Below are 23734 nucleotides of genomic sequence, written 5' to 3' on the forward strand. Positions count from 1 at the left end.
TATCCATTCCCAAGAGAAAGATATGGCCAGCATTGGGAGGTATAGATTTATACCTGCTAGATTGGGTTCAGTGCCCTAAAATTGTGAGAGCCTCTGTAGGTCATCATGTCTTTAAAGGACTTTTCTGTCTTTTCTTGCAGTGCTCAACACTGTACAAGGAATGTTAACAGACACAATCTGTGGTGTTTGATAGGGCAGACTTAAATACAGACTTTATTTTATAATTTTTGATGGTCATTTTTTCATTATAAAAAATATATCTTTGCTGTAAGAAATGAAACAACAGTCAAAACTATAAAATCTGTTCTCTTCTGCCCCTTACTCTACTCTCCAGACAGAACCACCATTAACTAGTTATGTAAATTAAGACTCCGTTGTAAGTGCATTTATACATATATAACTTTGAACACATACATAACACAAATCCATACTGTTCTACAATGTGTTTTTTCTACTTTCTATGTGGTGGCCAATGCACAGGTGGAAATCACAATGATGTCTAGATGTGCAGCCTACTGAGCTTGAAGAGGGTAGCCGCTTTTACTAACCTACCCTTCATGCCAGCAGAAGGGTCTACAACTCCTATGTCAAATCAGATTTTAACGTATGTATTCTCTCATTAATAAGCAACTTATCGAATGGGTAGAACACTTAAATTCTACACAAATGAAAAGGGCCCATACTCTTTGTTGAGTAGAAAATAAAGACGACATTGTAAGGCCTTGCCTTCTTGAAAGAGAAGGCTTTCTGGAGTAGATGGGAATTGTAGACCCTTTTGTTGGCATAAAGTGTAAGTTGATAAAAGCTGCTCCCCTCTTCAAACTCTGTAGGCTGCACATCTAGACATTGTTGTGATTTCCACCTGTGCCTAAATGATCTTAGTGGAATGATTGGTAGTAGGGTAAACCTCTTTCCTCTGCTTAATGTAGCCCCCTCCCTCTTTTGTGCTATTGCCAGTTTGGGGTAGTTTGATTCCAAACAGTACCTGACTGAGAACCCTGTTCCTCAGAAGACCTCTGGTTGCCATAGCTGTCTGAGTTTAAGGCAAGAAGTTGTATGAGTGTGTGTGTGTGTGTGTGTGTGTGTGTGTGTGTTCGTTCGTGATGGGCACATGCTTTTTCAGTCTTCCCTAAATAAGAGCACTATATATAGCTGGATTAGACTTCCTCCCCACCCAGCCCCCATACTTACCAGGGACCTTGTCAAGGTGTCAGGAAAGTGGAATTTTGCGGAGTGGTAAACTGTAGCTGAGCCATCCAGTTGAAGAGCTGAGGAACATAGTGATTTGTGAAATACAAATATATAGACAATCTATTTTGAAAAATAATTATGGCCCAGTGGCCACTTAAGATCTTACAAGCTTGCTAGCTTGAGAATATTGATCATGTTTAAAGAGCTAGACTAGGCAAGGAAAAGTAGAATTACAAGAAATGCAGGCCCTCTTCTCTCTACTCTTGGCATACCCCACACTTCTCTTCTTTCCTTAGTTCCAAAACTTTCACAATGGATGGAGAAGAGCTTCTGCTTGCCCAGCCTTTAATCCTGGAGTCTTCTGCCACCAGAAGTTGCCCTATACTGGGCCAGGCCTATAGGCTTCCTGCAGGCATTATTGCCTTCCCCATTAGACAAACAGGAAGCTGCCTGCATGTTGGTTGGAGCTTTCTGAATCCTTGTGAGGCAGGGAGAATTCTAAGATCAGACTCCAAAAAGGGAAAGGGAATGACATTTTAAAGAATTTTGGGGGCTATTTGAGAAGGCTTGGATCCAAAAATATCTCCAGGCATTTATTAATAGGCCAGATTTGTAGGAAGATCTGTGATTCAGCAGTTACTGGCTGTGTGACCTTGAAGTCCCTTAACCTCCCTGAACCTGTTCTTCATTAGTGAAGTGGAGATGATAAATGCTAGCCTCAGAGTTGATGGGAAACTTGGACAATATTGGAAAACCCTTAAATGTTAGTTCTGTAGAAAATCAAGCACACAGGATTCAGGTGCTCAGAGAACCTTAAATCATGTTTTAAGAGCCTCTGTTGACAAAGGCAGTAGAGTGTGTCAGTGGATGAAAGACTTTCACCTCACCATTAAAAATAGTTAGAATCCTTAAAAGGGTAAGCCTCAGTTAATGGTGAGGCTTTTTCACAAAGAAAATGGTGAAAAGTTGGCTTCTGTGGAACAGCTCATTTATAGACCATTTGGGATCAGTGATGCATTGCCATATAATCAGCTCTCATTTATCTGTAACAATACTTTGTTCTCCCAGCTAACCTATGGATTGCCTGTTCTAAGCCATGTGAGCCCAGGGAATGCAAACTCTCTTGATTCTTCTGATAGTCCAAACAAGACATAATTAGATAAATAATTCAGAAAAAATTCCCAGTGTAAAGTGGTTAGATTGCTACTGCTGAATTATCCATGGCTTATTACTCTTATGTTGATGTGGATAACTGATCTTAACCACAAAGAAAATGGTGAAATTTGGCCTCTAGAGAAATGGAATTGATGAGCTTCTACTTTCCATTTATGCCCTCCCTGACCATCCCTCTGTGCTGTGAACTCAGGAAGGGGTGACAGATTTATGAGACTGGGATTGGGAAGTAGGCAACTCTTCAAAGAGTGGAGGTAGAAAAGACCATTCATGAGATTGCCCTGCATGGAATGTTATTCCAGGGAGGCTTTGAACAGTTCTCCCTTCCTCCCACTCCGTGGGGGATTCAGCCTTTGTCAGGAAGAGCCAAGAGCTGTTCTGGGCAAGTTCCTCTGAAACCTAGATGTTTAGTAGGCCAGAAAAGAGAATATAAGAGTTTGGACAATGGGTGGGAGTTATAAGTTGGGGGGATAACTGCCTGCTTTCCAAGTAGTTCCCTGTTTAAAATAGTCCTATCAGATGTGAATTGAAGGAATCCCTTTGCAGGGTTGACATTGCCCTGCAGTTATTTTCCAGTGTTCCTAGCTTTCCTCATTCTGTGTCTGGACTAAATAAATAAGAGTCCCCAACACAAATACTGATAATTCTTTGTTTGTGATACCCATCATAGTTGTCAAAGCCCTTTTTGCCACTACTATTATGTCATTTGATACTCATTAAGTCTCTCCCGTTGGCAGATTAGGAATTCTTATCTCTACTTTTTCATATGCCGAAGCTGAGTTGAGTGACTCTGCAAAAATTACTCAGCTAATAAATAAGGGAGATAGAACTTGAGTAGGAAACAGAAGACTTCGGTTTTAGATTCAGCATATGGTGCAGTGTGGAAAAGGGATATAAGTGTTGATTCACAAAGTCATGGACTTATGCTGTAGTTGTGGTTAGGCCAGCATTCTGAGCCTATTAGCCCCTTCTCCTGTTCCTGTAGTTGACCAACCTTCCTTTAGTTTCTCCTAAAATGTCATGGGTCAAGAATAAAGTTTAGAGAGAATTCTAGTAGTTGGGGTCTGTGTGGGGATCTCTACCTGTCATGTTGTTTGTGTTCTCCCTGCTTGGGGCCTGACCTGACTCTTGTTCTATAGCTGGCTTCCTGTGTCACCCATTTTGCTGGTGTGAGACCATGGCCATCAATGCTAATTGAGCTTTCCACCTGGTTGAACCAATAACTTACTTGCTTTGTCTTGTTCCTGGGCACATAGATGTTGCTTGTTAGGAAGTGTGAATTGTTTGGAAACTGCTAAGGCCTAATGAATGTAGGGGTCTAGTTTTGTACCTTGTACCTTGGTCGGGAATGAGCATTGTTCCAAGGTTTTGTTGAGTGGAGGAGGTATTGGGGAACTGTGGGAAGAACACTCTTCTGGAGTTGAAGAGTTGGAGTTTAGTCTGGGCTCTGCTGCTGGCTTCCTAGGGCAATCTTGGCCAAGCCCTGTACCTCTTTTGAAGCCAGTCTGTTCTACAAGGAGTTGATTTGGCTAATCTCTGAGAGCTATTCCTGCTCTGAAAGTCTGTGATTTATTCATAAATGTTGTAATCCCCCAACAATGAAGGCTGATCTGCCCCCACTTTGGGTAGGGGGATGATAGTACACAGTTCTCAGAAATGTTCTCATTCTGTGGGGAACTGGGCCAAGTGGCAATTCTACCACTCTGAGAGGTTTGGAGTGGTCAGCTATGTCTGACTTTGGAGGGGAGACATTCACAAAAGGGCCTTGGGAATATGCAGGAGCAAAACTGGGAGGAGTAGGCAGGCAAGGGTGGCAGGAGTCATCCATGCCTGTTCTGGCTAAGGAGGGAAGGAGGTCCTCTGCAAATGTACTTCTTAGGGAACCCACCAGAAACAGGTGATAGAATGACATCATGGAGTAGATAGTATGTAGTCCCTGTCCAGATAGTCCCTGGTCACAAGAAATTGGTAAGCCTTCAGAAATGTGATACTGTCACATGGGAATGGGTCATTAGAGTAGCCAAAGGCTGTGGAAGCAGGAAGCTTGGTTGGAATTTGAAGCAAGGTTGGGAAAAGGGGAATTTTGAACTCATGACCCTGTGGCCCTAGGGGCTAAAATGAAAGTGGAGTTTTAACTGTTAGAGCTGCCTTCCTTATAGCAGTTGGCTGAGTTTTGCATAGCGCTAGCTAGACTCTTTGTCTTGTGATCATTGGGTTAGCAGTTATTGGCCAGATTGAGGAAGCACATGTAGACTCTTGAGTAATTGTTCTGGCTTAGGGCTCTGGGCATCAGTATTTATTTAAGAGCTTCCCTAGGATATTCTAATGTTGGGCCAGCATTGATAACTATATCCCTAATCCAAGTCTTTCCATGTTACATCAGAGACAACTAAACCTGAGAAAGGGGAGGCCTATGCCCAGGACCACAGAGCCTGGGATACAGCTGAGCTGAGTAGTGAATTTGTCCAGGGTTTTTTTCACTCTGCTCCTGTAGCTGGAGGTAAAGGTGGCACTGGCAGCTAATTGGGTAGCCTTTAAACTTGGTCAGTGGGCCTGAATGAGATGCAAAGTAGGCACCTCCCACCCCAACAAGTGAGGAGGAAGGGGCGGGGTTCAGAGCAACTAACTGGACTCAAGGGAGGTAAGCAGCCCTTTTTAGAGCACAGATTCACTCTCTGGGCATGTGCAGACCAATGGTGGTAGGGAAGAAAGAATAGGACAGGATGAAAAGTGAGTAATGCAGTGGGCACCAAAGCATTCAGTTAGTGGGAACATTATGGGGAGTTGGTGAATGAGCCCAACGACCCAGTGACTTCATTCCTCAGCTCCATACACAAGTGCTAGGTCGGGGCGCTGCCCTGTGTTCAAAGTAAGGTACTTGGGAATGGAAGACTGCTTTTTTGCTGCTTCCTGCTTCAGCTGGGTGGCTTTTACACCTGACTGGACCCCAGCCTCTGCTACTATACTTTCAGAGTGTACCAATTTCTCCCACAAGCCCTGGCACCCTATCACAATGTAGTCTTTGATTAATCATTTTACTACTGTTTTATATGTGGCATCCTAATTACAGAATAATTTGCTTCTGTGATAGGAAAGGGGACTTCGTTCCAAGTTCTCCCAGGGGCACAAGAAGGTGCTTCAAGTGGAGAATGAGGCAGCACCAAGAAGACATCTTGGTTTCTCTTTTCCTGCCAGCCTGGAAAGGAACTTTTTATTTGGAGAAAAAGGTGCCTGGGAGCTTTAGGGTGAACATAGTATACACTGCATTCTGCGGGATCCAACATCTTTTCACCACTAAGTGGGGGACACACTGAAGTAAGGGATTGTCATAATCTTTGTATTCTCAGTGCCTGACACTTTGCTGTTGCTCAATAACTGCTGAGTTGGTTCAAAGGCATTCTTCCCCTGTTCCTTCCCTTGAATCAGACTAGATTCCCTAGAAGCCCTCTCTTCTGGGGGCAGAATTTGGAAACTAATGGGGAAATAAGGGCTGCATCTGCACACTGGCCATCAGTGGCACCTCTTGTATCCAGAAACCCACAGTTCTTAGTGGTAATACCTTTTTTCCTATAGGAGGGACAAGTGTGAGGAGCCAGGGCATGGAGTAGGAGGTTAGAGGTTGGGCTCTCCTGAATGGTGCTTTCTTCTTACCACTTCCTTGTGAGAGGAGTGCTAACTGGACCCTGAGGATCCTAGATCTAGTCCAGAGAGAAAACTTGTGTGAGGTGTTGGCCACTAGCCTTGGAGCTTTGTGATTGGCATTAGTTTCATTCTTATATCTCCCTGCTACTGAGTTTGGCATCTCCAGCCCTTGGTTTCTTTTATTCTCCAGACCCTTTCTAAGGGCATAGGGAGAGAAGCAAGCCACGTATATCCTTTTGTTTCTTGAGCCCTTAATAGGCCAGCTGGGAAAGTCCCTGTAACTAACTTCTTCTTCATGCATGCCTCTTGCTCTTCAAGGCTAGAGATTTGAGCCTGAAACCTAGGGACCAGGAATTCCTTGGCTCGGCCCCTGGCTTGTGGCCTACTCTTAAGGGGGATCAGCTTGGCTCAGGGCCTTTCTGGTATGTGAATGAGCCTTTGGGGAAGATAGTGGTCTTAGCTTATTACCTATTTTCTCTACAATGCCTTCACTTAGGAAGAGATTAGGCTACTGTATACAATCGCCTGGGCTACTTATCTTTGGCTAACTTTCAGATAAGACCCTTGCTGCCCATCTTTTTTAGAAAGTAGAAAGTGAAGAGATCTGTTAGTCGAGGTTTGAGGCCTTGTGGATAGTGGAGTTACTAGCCTGCAGATATTCGGTCTAGTCCAGCAATTGGCAAACTTGCCCACAAGACCTATTTTGTATGTATTGTAAGAGTAGGTTTCACATTTTAAAAAACATTGTTAAAAAGAAAAAAGAGGAATGTGCAACAGAGACATAGGTGGCCCACAGAAACAGTTTGCCAACCCCTGGTTGTATATGCTTTACACTACCAGTTTGTTGTATACTAGTTTCGTATAAACTCAGTGACTCCTTTATCATCACCTCTTTCCTGAACCAGGCACATAGTAGGCCTTTGAATTCTGATTTATAGTTGGACTGCTAGTAGACAGCCTCTTTCATGTTAGTCACTAATTAACCAAACCACTCTGTCCCCTTCTGGTACACACATGTGGTCATAATCATGGGGCATAGAATTAAAATTGTATCCTTGGAGTGGAAAGAATGAGATAGATGATGCTTTCTTCCAGTTTGCTGTTTTCTGTGTAAGGCTTAACTTTTCATCCCAGATGGCCCCAAATCTGGTAAGTGTGCAGTTGCTGTTAAGAGTAATTAGGGTGATTTCAAAGCAAAAACGCCATAGTCCAAAGCTATTCTCAACAGGGGATTCGGGAGCTGGGGGCTAGCTCTTCCTGTTTCTTGTCACTTCATCCCTGGCTTTGCTGAGCCTCCTAAAATCAAGTCTGGAATTTTGAGAAGGTGCCTCCTCTGTGTTCTTGTGAGACCATGCTTGAACAGCAGAAATTATGGTTACTTTTGGAGCAAGACACTGAAACTGTTTGGAGTTGTGGGGGTGATACTCCAGTGTAACCCTAGTGATAGGCTTACCTAGACAGGCATTCCCAGCTCCATCTGTTAGCCATTATACTCAGTGTTCTGGGTTTTTCACTGTTAGCTGTTGTGTGTATATATGGGTATATGCCTATTTGGGTACTCATGCCCATTCATGTCAAGTCTTTGGGAATCCTGGAATGGAAAGAGAGTGGTGCCAAGACTGAGTCACTCTCCTGGTTAGGTCAGGACCCTAAGAGCTGTTGCACAAGATCTGCTTTAGAATACCTTCTCTTCTCCTTTCTGCTATGCCTGCCCTTCTCCAAACACATCTAGGATTGTAGATGCCCATGCACTTCCGGGCTGCTAGGCCTGGGAGACTCAAACACTAAGCTTTCTGACCAGGGCACAAGGGGTGACAGCACTCACTAGGGCTGTTCCTCCTTTCACCTTTCCTATTGTCTCCAAAACCCTGCACCTTTACCCCCAACAGTGAGGGCTTATGGAACATTCAAAGATGTTTCTGACCATTAAGGACTGAAGTATATTTGTGGAGAGTCAGTGAATGAAGTTAGTTTAAATTATTTTAAAGTGACAAGTTAAAATGGTGAGCATTACAAGTAGAGTTGCCTCAGGTTTTCCCATGACTTTAGGATAGAGGTCTGGTCAGCATTGCCCAAAGTGACTTGAGAGAAAGGAGGGTAGTAGCCACAGATAAATGAAGTAGACCAATTACGTAGAATCATTTTCAACCATTATTTATAGCTGCATGACCTTGGGTAAGACATTTAACCTTTCTGAGCCTTAGTTTTCCATCTATAAAATGGGGATAATGATATCCACTGCCCTGGGATTTTTGAGGGAGAAAAGAACTCACCTAAAAGGGTGTCTGAAATATTGATGGTGCTTGATAAATAACCCGTTCCTCTTAATTTCATGCTGAATATTTTGTCTTCTTGAAGTATTTGGGATCAAATAATTTTAGGGCCCTAGTTAGGCTTTGCCTCTAATTTGTAAGTGTGCTCCCTGTATTGCACTGGCTATGTATGATTTCTTTTAATAGATGAGGAAACTGGTATTTGAAAGTTATGCCAATAACTGGCCTAGTTTGTGGCAAAATCCCACTGTGCCTTCTGTTTAGAGAAAGAATCTGAGAAACTGATGGGTGTACCTGTTGCTCTGTGAAGAGGAATCCCAGCTCTGGGGATCCTTGAAAGTCCCAGGATGAGGGAGTGGAGGAAAAGGAGAAGAGGTATATGAGGCCCAGGTTAGACAGGATCATTATGGGGTGGGAAGAATAGAGGATGTGCAGAGGAGAAAATGATGAGAGGAACCCTTACTCTTACTCCGCCCCTTTGCAGAAACCAGGCATCTGTGGCTGAGGCCCACCCCAGGCTCTCCCTTGCTGTGCTGGTAGTTTTCACTTTCTCTCTCTCTCTCTCTCTCTCTCTCTCTCTCTCTCTCTCTCTCTCTCTCTGTGTGTGTTTGAGATAGGTGGAGAGGGGATCTTAGTCTGGTCACCCTTCCATGTCTATCTGGAGATAGACAGCTTTTCCATGTGGGCTGAAAAGTGAGTTGTAGTAGGTTCCCTCAAGATCAGGGGAGTAGTTCCCCTGAGGTTTGTGGGAGCTAGGGTAGGGAGTGCTCATTAAGATAAGTTGGTGCCTCAGTGGGGCTGTACAGAACAGAGCCAGTGTCCTACCTGTATCTTGTATATTAGGCCACTTTGTCTGTCTTCAGGGATTTCTGTTTCTGCCTGTGGACAACTCTCCCTCAAATCTGACAAGCTGGTGTCTAATACTGTGATGGCAGAAAGGTCTGTATTTCTTCTCTTCTGACAGATTTTGAGAAGTAGGTCAGGTTGCTGTTGGAAAGGAGGCTGTGATCCTTTAACTTCCTACCTTTAGTAGGGTTTTCACATATTGCATATTGCCCTATGGCAATTGGAGGGCATATGTTGTGTTTCTTGCCTCTGTGTCCTTGTGCATGATGTTTTCTTTGCCTAGGACATCAAGAGCTGCCTTTTCTCCTTAACCCATTTTCCCTGTGACAATCTTACATACCCTTCAGAATAGGTCAGCTTTTCCTCTAGAACCCTTCTGCCTTTCCACCTTTTCCATTGTGTTCCAGATGCCACTTTGTGTTTATACAGTTCCCTCTGGTTACCTCTATCACTGCCTTGGCTGTATACAATGGTAGTTCCCCATTTACTTGGCTGCACATTGCCCGCTGTCCCCCCCCCCCAATAAAAATACTCTCATATGCTTGCTTCTCACTTTAGCACATTCATTTGTGCAAGCATTAGAATCATGTCAAGGTCTGGGCCATATTGGATGTCTAACTTGGTGGTATATGGAACCAGCATGTGTGTGTATCTGTTAGGGGAGCAGCCCCTTTCTAAAATACCTGAGGTAGGTGAAAGGTGGCTGTATTTGCTTCTAGGTCTTACTAGAACTGTAGGTAAAATTTTAGGGCTCACTTTCTTTGGATTATGAAACAATGTCTGTTGCTTGGGCCATTAGGGAGGCTGCTGGGTAGTTTCTATAAAGATTCTGGTGGACCTCTTTCTGTTGCTATCTGAAGAAACTAGACCAAAGTTAGGGCAGTGGGGGAGGGAGCTTCTTAATTCTACCGGAAGAACTCTGCTGTGTGTAAGTGTGTGGAGGGTAAGTGGTTTCATGCATGTTCACCTCAGCATTGCTGGTGTGTGTGTGTGAAGATGATGTTTGGGGTGGTAGTAGGGGTGCTAAAAACCCTATTGTAGGCTCAGTAGGTTAAACAGTTTTTACCCGTCTCAGTAAGTTGGTAGCTGAACTTGTGGTTTGGAGAGCAAGATGTGGCTTTATCAACTCAAAAAAACATAAAGCCACTTTTTAGGGAAGTTATGTCAGTCTACATAGGGACCAAAATTAGTAAGATGGATGTCATGTCCCTGTTCTCTCTTACTGACCTTCCCCCTACTCTAGGACTTTGCCAAAACAATCACAGATCCACAGAGCTTGAGGGCATTGTTTGGGTCCTTTATACTCTCTGTTTGCAAGAAGGTAAACATGACAACAATGAAGACTGTGAGCTAGTGCCTACAAACAGAAATACACAGGGTAGGTATGAGGCAAATCTTCAGCCTTTGGCACATCCACCAGAAGAAGGTGCTAAGAGTCAGTACTTCTTAAAGCCTATGTGATAAACCTCTTTCCTTGATGGGGACAGGAGTTAGATTAGAATTCAAGATTAAGTGTGGGGGAGCAGCTGGGTGGGAGTGGGTTCATCTTGTTTTAAGGGTGGTTGGTCAAGGTTCCCCATACAAGCCGAATCAAGAATCATGCTGCACTAAAGGTCTGCACTTAGTGCGGCAGTGCTGTGGAATGGCCTCTGCCTTCTGATTTCTCACCCTACATGAATTAATATTCTGTTGGAATGTTTAGCCACATTCTTTGCTACTTATAGCCTGGGAAGGGAAGACAAAGGGGAGCCAGGGAGTCAACTGGTCATAGAGGAGTGAAGGAAAATTGAACAGTGAATAGATTTGGGCTGTGGTACCCCTGACCAACCCTTCCTCTTAGTTTGTTGGAGTTGCTGTTCTTTAGGGGTCTGAAGTCATTTTCTTTTTCCAAGGGTTTGAAGCCAGTCTAGGCCCATTAAGATTCTGTCTGCAAATCATGCTGCTTTAGCAGAAATGCTTGTACTAAAACCCATAAGTAATGAGACTTGACAGATGTTTGGGACCCTTTTGAAAAAGAAGTTTATTGTGTTTGTATCCCCTGGCTCATTAATCAAAGAAGAACATTGACATGTTATCTTCCAGTTTCCAAATGTAGAAGTTGCCAATTTGTGTTTTTCCAGAAAATTCATTTTTCGGAAGTATTTTGGACCATCACAGTCTCTGTCTCTAGGCATTAGATCCTTCAGAGTGGAAGGTGCTCCCAATCTTAGCTGGCCACCCTTCCTGTTCCTGCCTGTGAAACTGGGAGATTTACTGCAGGTTATTCATCCTGATCAGGCAGAGAACTCCAGCTCCCTCCGCAGTCAACCAAAGCCTCCTCCATGGAGGGGAAGTGTGGTAACGACATTATCTTTCCCCAAGCAACCACGTGTTCTCTGAGAACAGGATGTGGGGAGGGCTGGGCCCCAGTCACAGGGTATGGGGGCCAGCATGGGAAAGTGGGCCGGTGGTGTTGCCATGCAGGTTGGTGCCTGCCTCCTTCCCTTTTAGAGGCACGAAGAGCCCCTGTATTCCTGAGTGTTCACTCATGTGCACACCCACCCACCCACACACACACAGCATGTCTGTGTGTTCTCATCCAAAGAAATAACTAAACATCTGTGAATGAGGCCCAGCTCTTCAGGCCAGAGAAACCTAGTGTCAAGGAGTAGGTGGGCCCTAGCACCCACTGTACCAGACCATGCCTTGTGACTCCTGTAGCTATAGGCCATTTTGGCAAGGTTTTTTTTAGGGAGCTGGGCCCCAGTAGAGAATGGAGCTGCTTTGTTGCTCTTTCTCAGGGCCCTAATCCTTCCCCTCCCCCAGGTGGCTCACTAACACACTGAGGTGATTTGCATATTCAGTTTCCTTTCAGGTCCTGTCTTCTTCCTGCCCCCACTACTTCTGCTGGGGACCTTTGGATGTGCTGGCTGGGGTGGGGAAAAGAGGATGTAGCTAGCTTCCTGTGCAACAGAGGGTGGGGTGCCTGCCTTCCTGCCTGTCTATCCACCCGCCCAGTGGCCATTTACCCAGTGCTTGAGGAACTGCTTAAAGATTTAACTTTAGAGTCACCAGGGGCTGAGGGGCTCTTTGGGGTATAAGGATGGGGCTTCACTCTTGCTGGTCCCTCTTCAAAGTTCTCCAGCATGGGGATTTCTGGGCTCCCCTTTCCTAGAATCACAGTGTTAAAAGAGCCATTAGAGGCCATATGAGGTCTACCCACCTCATATTACAGATGGGGAAACTGAGGCCCAAAGAGTACTTTAAGTCCTGTAAGAAATCAGTGACCGAGTTAAGATGAGTAGAATGCTTGAAAGTTAACACCTGGAGCGCTCTCTCTTTCCAAGCTGCTAAATTGGGTGGTTTGTAATCTGTATTTGGCTGAACCACTTGGGGTATTGCAGCCTTCCCCTTCAACCGGAACAGTTCTCTGTTTGGGAGAGTGAAGAGGCAGTAAGCTGCTACAAAGGTAATAAAATTGAAAACTACTGGGCAAAACCTACTCAGTACTATTAGGGACACTCAGACCTAGAAGGGAAGGGACTATCTTAAATTTACTGGGACCAAACCCAGAACTAATTTCTGTCCACTGTTCTTGGCTGGTTGCTCCCAGCTAATGGTGGGGTTCCTTCCATCACAAGAAAGACTGTTCTTACCCTGTGCTTCCTAGATCATCTCCCATGCCAAGGAGAGCCTCTCTTGTAGCACCCTGATAGAGAGCTACAGGCCAGAGGCCACTAGATTTCTTGGATGAAATAAATTATAATAGGTAAGCCTCTGGATCCTGATTAACCTTAAATAAGAGAAATATGGAAGGGCAAAGAACTGTACTAGTAGTTGGAGAGACCTAGGTTCTAGTCCTGTCTCTGTCACACTTGACCAAATTACTGCCTACCTCACTGAGCCTGCATTTCTCCCTTCTATGAAAAGGTGCTTGTCTCTGCCCTGCCTTTCAGACAGAATGAATTCATGGAGGGAATGTGTGTAGACAAGTGTCTTTTAAACTGTAAATCACTGTTCACATGGGGCTAGGATTATTATTGTATAAGGGTGAGCCACAGGCACTGGAAGAATCTGGATTTTGGATAATGAGATTGTAAGTTAAAGGAACTAAAATGTATCAAATATCTAATACTTGCTAGGTGCCAAGCCAGTCCTTTCTGTAAGTAAAGGAGATAATGTTGTCCTCCAAACAATCCTGTGAGATAGGCATTATTACTCACCTTTTACGTGTGGAGAAACTGAGCCTTCAAGAGGTCTAGGGATTTGTAGTGGTCTGAGGTGTGCAGGGCCCATACTCTCTCTCTCAGGTATTTGTGAAGTGATCTTTAGAATGTGCTGTGGGTTTCACTGGGGCTTTGCAGCCCATTCCCTCCTCCAGCCTTTCTCTGGTAGGGTTGAGACTGTCTCTGGTTGCCTTCATGTCTCAGTCCTGGGCTCTTTTTCTTTGGTGGCACACCAGGCATGCTGGGTGCCCTTGTTTGGCCTTTAGCCAATAGAAGAACCCTTTGCATTGACAAGGGTGGGCTTCCAGCTCTCCTCCGTTGCTGGTAGGGAGAGCCAGGGATTTGTTATTCTTGACCAAGGTCATGCAGCTAGAGGGTGGCAGTTGCTTCCCTTCATTAAGACAAGTTTCCTCATTTGTAAAACCGGCCCTAAGGATGCTTACCTCACATGTGCCTCATGCGCTGGTAAATATTTATGAACAAACTCTCTAGTGAAGCCAAGATTTGTACTATTTACTGATCCCTCTCACCGTGGCTGATTTCAAGCTACCAACATGAGGTACTTAAAGGAGGGGTTGTGAAGAGCTGTGAATGATCAGCTTTAATGTGAGCTGGTTCCAGTGCACCACTATTAATCACACCTATCTTAGACCTCTGCCCTCACCCCTCTACCCCAGTCTGCACACTTCTGTATGCAAATTCAGAACCCCCTCAATATGTCTCTTCTGTTCCCCAAGTTTCCTGAGCATTCAGGAAAGGCAGTGCCATTTAAAGTCTGCTTCTAACCTGAAAGTTCTCCCAGGAAACAATGAATGTGGAGGGTTTAAAGGGCAGAGAACTCAAGAGGCTTTGATTAAGGCCCTAATTAGAACATTTTGATCAATGTGTTTTGGCAGCTGAGGTATTTGCACCAGCTGTTTAGTCCTAGTATTTGATTCTTAGCCAGATGGGAAGATGGTGAAAGGCTCTGGACAACGGCCTTGAGGGTTTGGCTATTGCAGAGGACACTTCGCTTTCTGATTGGAATTCCAAACCCTCCTTCCTCTCCTGCCAGCAAAGCCTGCTCTGCTCGGTCTTAACCTCAAGGTTCCTGTCATGATGATCTCCAGGCCAGTAAGTATTTGGGAGGACTAGACCTCCAGTCTGACCTCTCATCTCATCTCAACAGCGTCTGTGCCAGGTGATGTTTCTTTAAACCTCTCAGAGGATAAGAAGAATCACCTGGAGCAAAACCACTAATTCTGCTCTGGAGAGTCTGTTTCAGAAAGTTTGGGCTCGGTCTAGAAATCTGTGCTTTTAAACCAGTGCTCCAAATGATTCTTAGGATCAGTTGAGTTTGGGAAATGCCACATTAGCACTGCACAAAACTGCCAGGTTGGCCCATTTTGCAGGTGGGAAGATTGAAAGCTCATGGTTTGTTATGGATGGAGCTGGATCTTGCACAGAAGTTCTCAGAATACAAAACTGTGTTCCTCCTACAACTGAGACACTGCTTTAATGCACAGTAGTACCTGTGGTGGTGGAGAGTGAGGATATTAAGTAGGGACTAGCAAGGATAATCCCTGCCCTACTTTACAAATAGGGAGGCCAGGTTGCCAGAGCAGTTTGGGGGGCAGTATTGGGACTGATTGTATCCCTTATCTTTTGTTGAGGTGGGCTTTGTTCAACTCTGGAGAGCCATTCACCAGGCCCAGTGGCCCAGATGTCTCCACAGTTGTCCTCTACTTGCTGTGGTTCCCTTCTGTCTTGCTAGTAGGTTTCAGCCCCAGGCAAGTTCACTATGGATTCAATGTGACCAAAGAAATGACAGTAGAACATTCTTGGGATGAAAGGGTTATACTCAACTTTATTTCCACGTTGGCAGGTCAATCAGAGCAAGTCTGCATGCAGGAAGTCTATCTCTGCCTCTGGGCCTCTCTACCTGCACAGCCATCCCAGTCTCTGTCCTCGGCGCTGCCACCACTCCAGCCTCTGCTTTCCTGCAGTTGTGCTATGGTGTCACCCAGAGCACTGGATGGAGCTCTTTATATATAGTCAATAACAACGTATTGCCCACAGGTGTTCAGTGAGCTAGCCGACCAGGGCCAGGTGAGAATCCTGGTCACAGGAACCTTCATTTTATCCACACCTTCCATCAAGCATCCCTCTAAGTCATGTTAATACCAGCCCATGAGAGGCTACATTCCATGCCAGAGGTTCCCAAATCTGAAGCCCTATCTGAAGCTCTTAATTGCTCGTGCCTGTGTCCTGCTTCTTATGTAATAAAACAGAATCTCAGTGGGTGAGGCCTGGGAATATGTGTTTAAAAAATTTCCCCAGGTTATTCTGATGAGGCAGCTTGTGATTTTTCTGGATTCTAGCTGAAGGAGTTTCGGGGGTCTTGGTAGGTTTTGTTGAGGGGGTGGGGACTTGTGTAAGTTAGTGGGACACAAGTGTGAAGAAAATGATAAGGCAGAGCCCAGAATGAAGACCTTGATCAGGCTGCTTTTGAAAAGGACAAAGTAGAAAAGGACAAAGGCACTCTGTTGTGTTCTGTCTCCCCTCAGAGCTCTGCTTCTTGGGAAAAATTCCCATCCCTCACAAAAGAAAAAGTATTTAAGATAATGCAAGGATATGTGTGTGTCTACCTGATAGGCATGGCTTCACATTGTCTAACCAACTAGAAATCTAATCACATTTTAGAGTTTGCCCTCACAGTGAAAGAGTCCTCTCTGGAGGTCTTCTTGGGTAGCCTCTATAGCCCCTGCAGTCAAACAGGTTTTTCTTTTAAATAATTCCTGACAGAGAGGATTATTTGTAATAATATGGCTTAAAAGGGAAAGGTTAGTAATCATCACATTCTACTTATGATGTGGCAAATACTTTTGTGTCTATTATTTTAACTTAAATTTCCCAATAACCCTGTTTCTGAGGTTGATGTTATTAAGTCCATTTGATATATTAGGAAACTAGATTTTAGAGAGACGATGGCCAAAGAGGCTCCAAGGCCTCTTTCTACTATACCCTGCTTCACTCCTCAAATTGCTGAGAACAATATTTCTAGGATGAGGATTCCAGCTTTGTGGGTTCCCCAGATACCGGGTTTGGTTCTTGGCTTACCAGCAAGGTTGACATGAAGCTGCCCTAAACTTGGCTCTGGGGTTGAGAACGGCACTTTTTGACTTGGCCTGGAAGCCTCCCCTGCCCCTGCATAGTTGACTTCAGTGATTTTAACTCTCTGGAGTGCAGGACAGGGCAGAAATCTCATGAGCATTGGATAGAACTCAAGTTGAGGCTTGGATTAACTCCAGTGTACTTCAGAGCCCTGGTGCTGGAGGTTGCTGAAGTGTGTTCCTGAACAGAGAGGGTAGAGCACTCCTCTGGTGCTCTGGGTAGAACTGGCATCTCCAGGCAGATGCAAATAGTCTGTGTTTCTAGTCTACAAATTCTTTTTGTGTAACTTGAGGGCAGGAAGCTGGGTCAAGCAGGAAACTGACATGAGAGACTGAAGCCCAGCTGGCTGTGGCCCCAGGGAGGGGCTTTGTCCATTTAGGGGGACTTAGTTTACTAATGATGGTCATTCTTCCCCCCTATTTATTTCAGCAACTTCAAAGTTTTATGGTAATTGAAGAAGCTCTTGTCCTTGACTACATAGATATACATCCATTCCTCAAATTCCCTGCCTCTTTACTTGCTTTGTGTACCAACCCTCTTCCCCTAGCCTCCAGCGTGGGTCTTGGCTGTGCCTGTTACTGGGGGCCTTCCCAGTCAGTTACCCGTTTTTGCAAAAGAAGGTGTCCTAGAAACAAGGGATCTTTGAGTTTCCTTCCATGTTATGTAAGGTTCAGTCTCCCTAGAAAGGGTGTAGTGAATGTCTTAAAGCCTGAAAGTTAGGCCCACCCTCTATATTGAACGTTGGATTTCCAAGCAGTGCCAGCTTGTAATTTATCATGGGAGCAAGCTGGTCCAGCTTTCTCCACGTAGTCTTTCCAAATCAGCAGTAGTTTGCCTGAAGTGTCTACTTGTTTTCTAAGTGCCAGGGTCGTTCTGTGGCTTATTAAATAGGACAGTGGATCAAGAGCTAAGTTTTTAATTCCTAGCAGCTGTGTGACCCTGGGCCAGTACCTCCCCTTCTCTGGATCTCAGTGTCCCCTGCTGTCTATTACAGAGTTTGAACCAAATGGTCTCCAAGGTCCCTTTCTGGTCTGACAGTTTGGAATTCTGGACTGTTTATTCCCTTGGCCAACAGGGATGAGATGTTCAGAAGGATGTTGTTCTGGAGGAGCCAGATGAGATTTAGGATGAATAGACTGAAATCTTGAGTAAGTACAAAAGAGGAATGGCCATGCTAAGGAGCTGGTGGGGCAGCCCCTGTGCCTAGGAAGGAGAGATGAGCTGGCCAGGGTGAGGGAGCACGTGGGTAGGGGTCTGAGTATCATCATCTCCTGGAGTGTGGCTGAACTGATATTGAAAGTAAATCCAGGAGTTAGGTATGCTCGGTAAGGAGCTAGTTTCCTCCCTGACCTTCATGTGTTGAGAGGAAGAGGGGGACTCTCCCTCAGCCTGAGTTTGAGCAAAAGGCCATGCAATTAAGACTGGATTAATGGGGAAGCTGCAGCTTGCTAAAATAATCTGTTTTTGACCTTTCCAATTTAGGCCTTAACCCTGAACTCACCTCCCATAGGGTCAAGTAGTTAATGTTTTCATTTCTAAGAGGGGTTGGTTATGTCTGTGGTGACCCCCCCCCATGTGTATGGTGACTGGTGAATTAACACCCAGTCTCCAAAATGCTTCTTGGGTAGTTAATGTTTTTATTGCTAAGAGGGGTTGGTTATGTCTGTGGTGACTCTCCCAAGTGTATGGTGACTGGGGGATTAACACCCAGTCTCCAATGTACTCTTGTTCCCCAGTTGAAATGCTTCTTGGGGAGCTTTTGGAGGGCAGGACTGGGCCAAAGCAACTGAAAAGGGACCCTGTCTTTCTTTTCCTGCCCTTGGCTGCAGCAGTTGGAGAGGTTGAAGAACTACTGTTGACCCATTAAGGTATGAGTGTGGTTCTCCTTTCTAGAAACTACTGGGAAAAGGCACAGGCATAGGAAGGGTTAACCCCAGGCAGGTCTTGCTGACTGTGTTAAGGGTCTGGAAATAAGCAGGAAGAAGTCAGATCAGATAACTGTACCAGGTACCACTTCCAAGTCAAAGGGGAAGAGGCTGAGTTGCAGGGAAGTGAGTGAGTCAGTGGAGAGGGTGTGGGGGAGGAGAGTGCCTCCTAGACTGGAGATTCAAAGCAACCCTTGTTTTCCCCCTTATGGAAAACAGCTGCTTGAGGCAGTGTCATCTTCCCAAGAGGCAAGACAGACCAGGCTCTGCCCTGGCCTGGCCCCAGTTCTGGCAGCAGGAAATGGTGAGTGCTGGAGCCTAAATAATGAGATAGGCAGTTTGGGTGACACTGTGGTGAGTGCTATCTTACCATGGAAGATATGAAGTTACGGGGTTGGTCTGGTAGGACTCATCCTGCTCCACCCCTCTCCCCTACTTACCTTTGCCTTCTCCATACCAGCAGCTCCACTGAAAGCCCAGAAGGGGTTGGCCCTCAGGAAGAATGTGGAGGTGGCAGGTGGGGGGTGAGGTGATTTAAGTAAGACCAAATTGGGCTGACTCTTAAGCTCTGCCCTGGCCAGGGGGCCTTCCCAAATAGTGCTTCCCAGATGTGACCAGGTTTTTTATGTCAGAGTGTTTGAGCCTTGGCTAAAATAGTTGCCAAGGCAGTGTCTGAAAACATCAGTGAGATCAGCATAATCAGAGAGGTGGGTGGAGTCGTGGAAGTAGCACCAGGAGTGTCCAGAAGTCCCCATCTTCACCACTTGCTGGCTGAGTAAATTTGACTTCAGAGATGTTAGTGAGATGTAGTGATGGGGCTTGGCACATAGTTGGTATTCAGTAAGCATTCATTTCTATTTTTCTATCACCTGCCTCTTTGTGCTTCAGTTTCCTTAACAGTGAAGTGGGGCTAGTAATGCCAAAACATTGGGCTTACAGGTCTGCACTTCAGGCATGTTACTTGTGATTATTAGATTTCTTCTTTCTGTTTTCTCTTCTCTCTTCCCCAAACTCCTCTCTAGGAAAGAGCCATCCTGTAGTTCAGTGACATGGGGCAAGAGAGGGAAAACACTGTCCTGATCACCTCACTGTGTCCTGGCTGCTGCTCACCTTGGGTGCTCTTGGCTCTAGGGAAAGAGAGGGTCTCTTGTTTGAAACTTGCCAGGCCCAAAGACCAAAGTACCCCAGCTGCTTTTTCAGCCAAGGCAGAGGTGACATCTGGCTTGGTAATTTTTGTTTCTCAGGCCAGCTAACCACAGGGACACAGAAGAAATCCCAGTTTGTTGAAGGCTTTGGATAGCAGACCACCGAGATGGGCTTGTTAGTGTCCACTGAAGGGCTCGGTGTAGGAAGTGTCTGTGTTCAATTGTTCAATAAATAACAGTGGATTTATTGTTCTTGGGCTAGGGGTGGGAGGGCTAGTGTGTATGAGAGGGTGCTGTGAGCCCCGCACCACCAGAACCACACCCAGACATTGTTTTGTTCCTTAAACCCTTAATGTTCTGAGAGACAGTCTTTGATCTCAGACTGTGCCTAGATTCTAAGACAGTTTATGTAGGGATTTAGTTTTCTGCTGGGGACCATGTCTTAAAATGCTTCCTCACCCAGACTAACTCCTTTACTCTTGTCAAGCTGAGGGGGCTGCCTGGGAACTTTCTGCTGACTTTGGAAGCTTTGTTTTCAGGTTCTTGCTTTCCAGAATAGGTAGCCCTCTTCTTCACATTGAGATTGCAAAGGCCAAGCACAAAAATAGGGCAGTGAGTGCCCACTAGGTTGCACATCCATTGGGCCCTGTGTGGCAGTGTGTCCGAGCCTGCAGCTCATCTTACACACTTGTGTCCCAAATTAGTCTAAGGGAGAATAAGGGTTCTTTTTTGGTCAAGACTTCTTCCTTATCACTTTGAGGCCCCAATTAAATTATTACCTTTACCTCCCTCCTCCCTACCTGTGACACAACAGAAAAGCAGGAAAGCACAGACACATGACCCTGTCATCATGACTCATATTTTCTTCTAAGTTATGTGGTGGCAAGAATAGAAGTCCCTTTGTGTTTGCTTTTCTTTCTAATTTTTTTTAAACCTAAGATTATTTGTCTCCACTGTGAAGATCAGGGTACCTCAGGCTGCTATCTGGAGAAGCAGCCAAAGTGGAGTGGCAGAAACCCTAAGCAAAGATTCTGGAGAAGTAAGTTCCAGTTTGGTTTTAGCTGGACATCTTTAGATTTTAGGAGCCCCTTTGTTCTGGGGTGATGCTGTATCCAGGAGGGATGAAGCATAAACAACACTAGTCTCTAACATGTCTATTCCTAACCCAGGCTGGGTCCTTTTCTACCAACTGATTTATTTAAGAAGCCTTTCTTTAAGAAATATTTGAATTAAATATTTGGGCTGATGGGCCAGGCTCTGAAGATGGTAGATTGAACATGATCTGTGAGAAACACTGGTTTATTTCCTTTACAAATTCTTCCCAGTAATGTGAATGAAAGGGAACTCCTAGCCTGTGGAATATTTTCTTGGAGTCCCACCCCTTTCCTTAGTTTTCTCCTTGGGCACTTTCTTAGAAAAGCCCTGTTGTGATCCTGCCCCACCTTGCTGAGAACCTGTAGGCTGGCTGGCTGCTGTCTACAGGATTAAGGCCCAGCTTTCTAGTATAGCTATCAAAGCCCTCTACCTAGCTTCCCAGCCTCCCTGCCCACTTTTCATTCTATAGGCGTCCTTCATCCTTGAGTAGGCCTGCATGCTTGCTTCTCAACAGGTCATCTGCATCTCCTTCTGGGACACTGCATGTATTGGTTTCTCTACCTGGGGCATTTAGGTGTCCTTCCTCTCACACCCATAGTTTCCCCTTTTCAAATTCCAGCTTATCTTTAGAGAACAGTGCAGATTACCACTTTGAACTGTGGTTCCTTATTTCCACAAAATATTTCTTCTGTTCTGCTATGGTACTTCTCAGGGTATCCCTTGTATATTAGAGTTTTCTTGTAATTCAGTAAGGGCCTTGGGGCAGGGACTGGTTCTTTAGCTCTACTGCCAACCATAGTTCCTTAAACATAGTGTTCCATTAATATTGGGTGAACTGAAATACATTTATAGGAAGCTCCTTAGCCTAGAGTCCTTGGTCCTCCGTGGGGTTCATGAATATAATTTGAAGTGGGAAGGATCTATCATCTTGGATGGAGGAAGATTACATGTTTGCTTTCATTAATCTCTCACTGAAATTTAGCCCCTTTTTCAGTTACAAATATAGGCAAACAATCAAACCCAAAGCAGTAGTAATGGCAGTAATGTGTAACTTTGTCACCGGTGGGAATCTAAGATACTTTTATATCATGATTTAAATTACAGATTTTTCAAAATATCATTAATGCTCAATGTAAAATTGTAATTACAGTAGTGATAAATAATAAGACCTAGTGCTAGGTAATTACTTAATTTAATTTTAAAAAGGCACATATTACATTTTGATAACTCTCAATATAATTTGTTTCTTGTATCTATTTAATTTCATGCATTTACAAATATTCTGAGAAGGGTTCCATAGATTTCACCAGACTGCGCAGCTTATGAGTAGCCACGTAATCTTGGGTACTGGAGAGGGAACTCTAAGAAAGACAGAAACCTTGAGGTGAGAATGAATTTCAGTGTACTCAAAGGCCCGTGTCCCATCCCTTTTCCACTCTTTCCCCTCAGTCATTGGCCTTTTGAGGTTCCCCATGCCCTGCTCTGGTGATATTAGGCTAAATGTTGAGGCCAAATCCAGCCCATGGGGGTCTCATTCTCCCTACCTCACAAGGGCCTCATTCTATGGAGGTAACTGGATTAGCAGGAAGCCTAGGGTAACACTGAGTCAAGGTGGCTAACCTTGTCAGTCTCCCACTGGAGTACTTGGCTTACTTGTTCCTGCCTTCAGGGCCTTTCCTGTTCCATTGTCAATCCTGAAATAGATTTCCTCCCTGGCTCCCTGGTGAGATTTATTTACAAAGTTGTTCCCCAGGCCTGCTCCTCATCAGAATTGTTTAGTTGGCAAAATGGCTGTCTGGCCCCTCTTCCCCACTAACTGACCATTATGCTCAGGAAAGGCCTAGAGGTGTCAAAGACTGATAAGGCTTAGTGTATTACCCACTCCATGGGGATTTGCATCTTTGACAATTCTATTTTTGGTCCCCCTCCCAGCCAGTATTAGCGGTATGTGAGCATACTAGAAAATGAAGGGAGAGCACACTTAAAAGATCACTGCCCAAAAATCAACTCTGACTTACACTTGGGTGTAATTCTAATCTCTATGTGCATAACTTTTTACAAAGTTGAGCTCATGTAATCTGTTGCTTACTCTTCCTCACTTAAAACTACCAAAGTATTTTCCCTGGGCTTGAAATAGTTTTCATAAATATTTTATATGACCATGTAATAGCCCATCTTGTGGCTGTATCATATAGATTACTTGAGCAAAATGTCCCAACAATTTAAAAACTAATCCTTGATTTCTTTTAATGGGGGATATATATTTTTTTATTTGATCCAAGAGAAGTTTAGCACATTGGTTTAAATTGTGAGGTTTCGACTTAGATCTGAATACAAACTCTGTCTTTCCCACTTACTAGTGATGTGACTCTAGACAGATATATATTTTTTCATAACCAATGTGGAAGTAATACTCTACTTCACAGGATGATTGTTGATATTAAATGGGGTAGTGCATATGAAGCACCTAACGAGTAGTAAGTCACCAAACATGAAATCTGTGGCTTATTTTTGCTGTTACTGCTGTTACCACCACTTCCAAGGTTTTAGCCAAAGGAACAAATCTCTACTGATGAAATTTCAGCTATCATTGACTTGGTCTAGGGGATCTATCTGTAAAGGTGGAAAGTACTTTTCCTAGTGCCTATGAATTCCTGTGTGCGGCTACCTGTTACATTCATCTGGGCCTGTCTCTGTTCCTTTTCCAACTGCTGACTTGACTTTGGTAGCATTTCCATGCTGCCCACAACTACCTCTGTTGAGGCCCCTTTCCTTTCTTGTGCCTGGGGAGACCACTGCGATCAATACAGGAAGTGTTAACAATGCCAGTTGGTATATAGAACCATAGACGTCAGCACTGAAATGGTCCTGGGAGATCACCTAATGTAATTGATCCCCCACCCCATTCCTGCCCTTGCACAGATGAGGGAACTAAGGCCCAGTAAGGGGATAAGACTTATCCAAGGTTGCAGACTGAACCAGTTAAAGTGCTAGGTTTGGAAACCAGTGTTCTTTATCCTGACCTTCACTTGCCTCTGCAAAGGCCAGAACTATAAATATTCCAGGCTGTAGATCACAGATGGGGA

At 44.7% G+C, this 23734-nt stretch overlaps 1 protein-coding gene across 1 annotated transcript in view; it reads left to right on the plus strand.

Annotated features, from left to right (window-relative positions):
- The window catches only part of MSN (moesin), a 70355-nt gene that overhangs the window by 13615 nt on the left and 33006 nt on the right, over positions 1-23734 (plus strand). The gene's annotated exons all lie outside the window — the stretch shown is intronic.

This window comes from Manis pentadactyla, chromosome X (genome assembly GCF_030020395.1).
Source record: "Manis pentadactyla isolate mManPen7 chromosome X, mManPen7.hap1, whole genome shotgun sequence".
Taxonomy (NCBI): domain Eukaryota; kingdom Metazoa; phylum Chordata; class Mammalia; order Pholidota; family Manidae; genus Manis; species Manis pentadactyla.